The sequence below is a fragment of the Salmo salar genome, chromosome ssa21 (assembly GCF_905237065.1).
Source record: "Salmo salar chromosome ssa21, Ssal_v3.1, whole genome shotgun sequence".
Classification (NCBI taxonomy): Eukaryota; Metazoa; Chordata; class Actinopteri; order Salmoniformes; family Salmonidae; genus Salmo; species Salmo salar.
In genome coordinates, this window is record NC_059462.1 from 41,883,646 (window position 1) to 41,890,000 (window position 6,355).

The window sequence follows — 6,355 nt, forward strand, 5'->3', positions numbered from 1 at the left end:
CAACCCCTCTGAATCAGAGAGGTGCAGGGGGCTGCCTTAATTGTCATCCACATCTTTGGCGTTAACAGATTTTTACCTTGTCCAACGCTCCTACCAGCCAGGCTACCTGCCACTACGTGCCGACGGTAGTGATGCCTCAAGCACTGAGATGCAGTGCCTTAGACCGCTGGGCAACTCGGAGCTTTTATGTTTTTTAATTATTAACAAAAAAGCTAAACGATGTCCGATTCAATTTAACTCCAATCAATTTAAGTAGAAGACAGAACCAGCTGTGTGTGTGTGTGTGTATGTGTGTGTGTGTGTGTGTGTGTTGTGTGTGTGTGTTGTGTGTGTGGCAATGTTGTGGAGAACAGAACTAGCTGTCGCCATTGGCGTCAGCTAATGGAGATGCTAATAAATAAATAAAAAATCAAAGAACAAACATCTCATTGGACCATATCACCAAATATAACCCAACAGAGTGCATAGCATATTCATCCTCTTTGTTTATTTGATTAATCTTTTGTCCAACATACAGCTAACAAACACAACGGCGAGGGCAACAGACAGACGATAAACCCAGCTAGGGCAGAAGATGAGAATATTGATTTACAGTCTTCTTTTTGTCCAATCACAGGGTCTACTGTCACAGTCTGCCCTTGACCCTCACTGGGCGTTACAGGCATATGGACAGCTACATACATACATACCACATTGACCCTGAGGGGGTAAACACCACAGAACTAGAATAAGTAGAACGGGGCCTTCCCATTCAAGTCAATGATGCCATAATGAGTGGACTGGCAGCCATTTTGAGTGTACCCATGAGTTTACCAATCAAATTGCTATGCTATTTCTATGGTAAACACAACAGGCCCATGGGTTTAAACATACATGTAGAACATCACACTCAGGAATGATATAGACTGTATGCATGGCTCTAGCTCGACTGCATCTGTCCCGGCCACTAGTGTCACTCAATAGTGTTAGTTAATCTGCCCAGGCCTAAGTATAGGACGACACCAACAACAGTGACAGCACGATAAACCTCACTGCATCTGTGAGTCTCTGAAGGTTGAAAAGACCAAGTTCAGGAGGGACAGTGGAGACAAGGGGACAGTAGTTTCACATGGGGAGGATGGTGATGAGGACCGTCTTTGGCTCCATTTCAATTATCCAAACTGGTATAGTGCATAAAATGCAGCAATGTATTGGCCATATTCTAAATGGCATGCTTGGAGCCCTTTTATGCATCTGGTTGTCTCAATTCAGTGGAAGAGTGTGGATATGTAATGGTGGTAAATTAAACATTCCTAATTGTAATAGAGTGTGTACACTATCATCATTATTGGTTTCTTTGATATATCCCTTCTCTAGGTCACCTCAGAGGGAGAGTCACATCATGATCACCATGTACATGGACACAGACACACACTATGGCTATAACAGTGGCTGAGGTGCAGTACATAGAAATCCCTGCTGCAACATGGAGGGCGACTCAAATGGCACCCTATTCCCTATAGTCCATTACTTTTGACCAGGGCCCACAAAGTGCTCCAGTCAAAAGTAGTGCACTTAATTGGGAATAGGATGCCATTTAGGATGCAGCCACTGTCTGTCAACATGATAATGGACAGCCTCAGTCCAGTCCTGCCTGGTGTTTCTATGATGGTCAGAGGCCACATTCTACAGTGGTTGTTGACAACCTGGGCTAAACCAAATCCTCTTAGAAGTGGGTGGAGGGGACCCGATAGGCAGTGATGGTTATGGATCGGGCAGTTGGTTAGTGATGGCAGTGGGTTATTGCAACACAGAGACAGAGAGTTCATTATCATTGTTCTTTTTACTAACGTCTTCTTAGTCAGTGTCCCGCCGTTGTTGTGTCCTGGCAGAAAAAGCATCAGAGACACCTTGTGTGTGTTTGTTTGTTAGTTAAGGCTATTGATCATTTTCTGATGACCGGATTGGAGATGAGTGGTGACTGAGTGACACAAACATTGAGGATTAATAGTCTGATAGGTTAGAGTTCTGAGTTCTGTGTCGGCATCCCCCTTCCATCTTCTGACGATGAGTCACAAAATGGCAGCAACAGTGGACATTTCTCCTGGGAAGTCTCTCTTCTTTTGACCCAAGACAAACCAACTCTGTCCTGTTCTAGCACAGAATTATCAACATGCTATGCTAGCTACCAATGGGGAAACACAACAAATAAACACACAAGGTCATGGGTTGTTAAGCAATGGATAGGTTGGGGGGGGTTGAACAACTAATGTGACCCGACAGCAGGACAGGTCATAGCTTGAAGGAGGGGGTTGGACAGCTAATGTGACCCGACAGCAGGACAGGTCATAGCTTGAAGGAGGGGGTTGGACAGCTAATGTGACCCGACAGCAGGACAGGTCATAGCTTGAAGGAGGGGGTTGGACAGCTAATGTGACCCGACAGCAGGACAGGTCATAGCTTGAAGGAGGGGGTTGGACAGCTAATGTGACCCGACATCAGGACAGGTCATAGCTTGAAGGAGGGGGTTGGACAGCTAATGTGACCCGACAGCAGGACAGGTCATAGCTTGAAGGAGGGGGTTGGACAGCTAATGTGACCCAACAGCAGGACAGGTCATAGCTTGAAGGAGGGGGTTGCAACAATCAGCGTGGTCTCTCCTCAAGCAGACAGACATTTCCTTGTCTCCTTTGTTTCAGCAGGCATGCGGTGGTGTAACTTCAGATAAAATATATAAACAAATATCTATATACACATAATTATAACAGTTAAAATTTAAAATCATTTCCCATAAATGAAAAGTGATATGTAAACATGCACACGTCTCACTGAGTCGCCGGGATCCAGGCTCCATAAAGACTAAAATGAGCCCCGATATCCAATGACCATTGGCCGACAATTCTATGTTATGATAGTAGAGGTGATGTGGTCATTGAAATGTTGCCTGTATGTACTGGTTAGAGGTGTTACAGGGTCAGACAGACCCTGTGGTCCATACAGATAAAGTCTACGTCTCAAATGGCACCCTATTCCTATATAGTGCACTACTTTTGATAGGGTTCTGGTCTAAAGTAGTGCACTATATAAGGAATAGGTTGCCATTTGGGACTGTTATACCTCTACTCCATGGTCATTGGACATGTGTCTCTGTTTTAGTGGGTCCTGGACGTGATAGTCCCGGCTCAGTGTGGTTTTAAAGGGATCTAGGGCCAAAGACATCAAAGCCTCGCCCGGTAAGCGGAGCTCAGGGTCAGTCCTAATGGCACCCTATTCCCTATTCAGTGCACTACTTTTGACCATCACAAACTTTCATTGTATGCGGGTGATCTTCTGCTGTTTATTTCGAACCCTCACAGTACAGTTCCCACGGTTATAGATACGTGGGATATGAATTCGGCAAGATCTCTGGTTACAAGCCGAACCTGAACAAGTGAATGACACAGTATGTAGTGCATTTTTGATGGAATTCCCTTTAAAATGACCAAGGGCCCCTTCACCTACCTTGGCATAAAAATGACCATCAGCTACAATGACTTGCTCAGGTTCAACTTCAAACCACTACTAGAACTTACCAAACAAGACATTTCACCATTGTCCACGCTGCCAATCTCCCTCGCAGGCCGCATTCATTGACCCCATAGGGCTCTGGTCAAAAGTAGTGCATTATTAGGGAATAGGGTGCCATTTGGGACAAACACTCAGTGTTGAATGCGGGCTCACTTCACTCTCACCCCCCTGTGCCATGCACCCTAACCCTTACATCCTACATAGGGCGGTGCACAATTGGTCCAGGGTTTGGCCGGGGTAGGCCGTCATTGTAAATAAGAATTTGTTCTTAACTGACTTGCCTAGTTAAATAAAGGTTAAATAAATAAATAAAATAAATAAAATCCTAGGGTCCAAGGGTGCTATGGTGCCAGAGGGGATGTTTTGTGTTCCAGCCCCAGACTGAGTCATTGAAGTGACCCACTAAAGAACACTGATCTATATTTGCTCTTCTATAGTCTCAAACTCTACACTAATAATATATCATTAAAAAACACATTCATGTGCACCACACCTACTTCCACGATATACAAATACTGTGTCTGCACATATATAGTTGGCTACTATTGTTGGGACAGTACTATAAGGGTATATCGTAGTAGCTGCCATGCTATCTCTGCCTCACTGGTGTCTTGCCTGTTTAGCTAGCGATTTTCAGTTCAGCACATTTTAATTGATAACATATCTTCCTGTTGCCTGAATGGTACGGTCCAGCAACAAACATGAATGGAATTACACCCACCATTTTCAGTCGGGCCCCTGGGTTTTGCACTCTTGGACGGCGAGCTGATGTTTTCACACCGTAATTAGGAATAGTGCTTCACAGTGTAGATCCTCCTGAAATAGCAGGTTAAATTTAGGTCCAGTCCGAGCTATGGTAAATCAGACTCCTCAGGCCTGGGGCAGTCAGGCTGTTATTCTATCACTAGCTAGCTGGATCCATTTCAATCTCTAACCCTCTAAAAGTGTCCTCTGGGACATCTGTTGCTGGGTGAGGCTTGTTGATTCAATCTAAAGCTGTCCTAACACATTACAGTAAGGACCTACCATACCTCCGTCAGTCTCCTCTCCCTCTACACTGGGCTCTGTTCCTAAAGCTGTCCTAACACATTACAGTAAGGACCTACCATACCTCCGTCAGTCTCCTCTCCCTCTACACTGGGCTCTGTTCCTAAAGCTGTCCTAACACATTACAGTAAGGACCTACCATACCTCCGTCAGTCTCCTCTCCCTCTACACTGGGCTCTGTTCCTAAAGCTGTCCTAACACATTACAGTAAGGACCTACCATACCTCCGTCAGTCTCCTCTCCCTCTACACTGGGCTCTGTTCCTAAAGCTGTCCTAACACATTACAGTAAGGACCTACCATACCTCCGTCAGTCTCCTCTCCCTCTACACTGGGCTCTGTTCCTAAAGCTGTCCTAACACATTACAGTAAGGACCTACCATACCTCTGTCAGTCTCCTCTCCCTCTACACTGGGCTCTGTTCCTAAAGCTGTCCTAACACATTACAGTAAGGACCTACCATACCTCCGTCATTCTCCTCTCCCTCTACACTGGGCTCTGTTCCTAAAGCTGTCCTAACACATTACAGTAAGGACCTACCATACCTCCGTCAGTCTTCTCTCCCTCTACACTGGGCTCTGTTCCTAAAGATGTCCTACTGGGCTTTTCTGATTGGGACACGGGGCTCATCTCTGCTCTCAGAGATCTCTGTCTCTACAGTGATACAGAAGTCAGGTCCGCTCTACCCTGTCTCCCCTCTACACTGAGTTCTGTTCCACGGATCTGTCTGGACAGACCAATGGCCCTGAGTAACTTAGTGAAGATGGTGAGATAAAAACACTTCGACTTCCCTTTCCCTCAAGGCCTGACACCAGATCAGCCATTGGTATTCTTCAAATTCTAGTCTAAATATGCTTGTTGAGGGCCAAGATGATGGGGGGGGGATCCCTACATGTTAGTTTGAGTTTCCCAGGCTTCCCAGGCCACTGTTGCTGTGGATTTTGCCCTGCTGCCACCATCAAGCATAAACAAAGCAGTCAATTATAGATGCTCTCTTTCTGTTTCATGTCTCAGGCAGTGTGCAGTGTTCTGGCGTCGTGGAAAGACACTGGAGTGAATACTCTACAAGCTCTGATTCATTATTCAACGGGTTCCTCAGAGAGAGGAGCACTTGTACACACACACACACACACACACACACACACACACACACACACACACACACACACACACACACACACACACACACACACACACACACACACACACACACACACACACACCTTACTTTCATCTGCTGTATCGATCATCCCAACCCTCACTCCTTCTCTTCTAATCTTTTCTTCTCTTCCTGTCTGTCTCCCCTTCTACCCCACTTCTGTTTCTCTCTCTCTCTTATGTGTTTCTTTATCCCTTCATCTCTCTATCCCTCCCTTTGAGGACCATGGCAGTATCCCTAAATTAACCTATATGTTGGTTGGGACTGTGTTTTGCCAAGGCAGTGTGGCAGTACTGGTGGGTTTGGGCTGGAGCTGGGTCTGGAGCCGGGGTTAACTGAGCTAGTGGGCCGGTGGCAGGGTCAGAGTTCAGAGTTAACAGGAAGTTCTAGAAGCTAGAACATGGACACACAGGAAGTGGTCATTACACTGAGAAAAAGTTGGTTCATTCTGAAGTGGTGCCGTAGGTCCAAGGGGCAATGACTAATGAGTTGTTTTCCTTTTTTAAGAATATCCTCTTCTCCTTCTCCAAATGATCCCCTCCACACCTCCTCTCCTCTACACCTCCTCTCCTCTCCCAAGGTCCAGTTCTTCCATGGGGAACAT

General features: G+C 45.9%; 1 protein-coding gene across 6 annotated transcripts in view; it reads right to left on the reverse strand.

Annotated features, from left to right (window-relative positions):
• Window positions 1–465: 465 nt before the first annotated feature.
• Window positions 466–6,355, reverse strand: part of LOC106582334 (diacylglycerol kinase beta-like) — a 181,520-nt gene continuing 175,630 nt past the window's right edge. For 5 of the 6 annotated variants that reach the window (XM_014165320.2, XM_045704807.1, XM_014165317.2 and 2 more), the window contains one exon: window positions 466–6,355. This exon is cut by the window's right edge and continues 195 nt beyond it. The gene's annotated coding sequence lies outside the window, so the exon portion shown is untranslated. The other variant, XR_006761218.1, reaches the window with a different exon arrangement.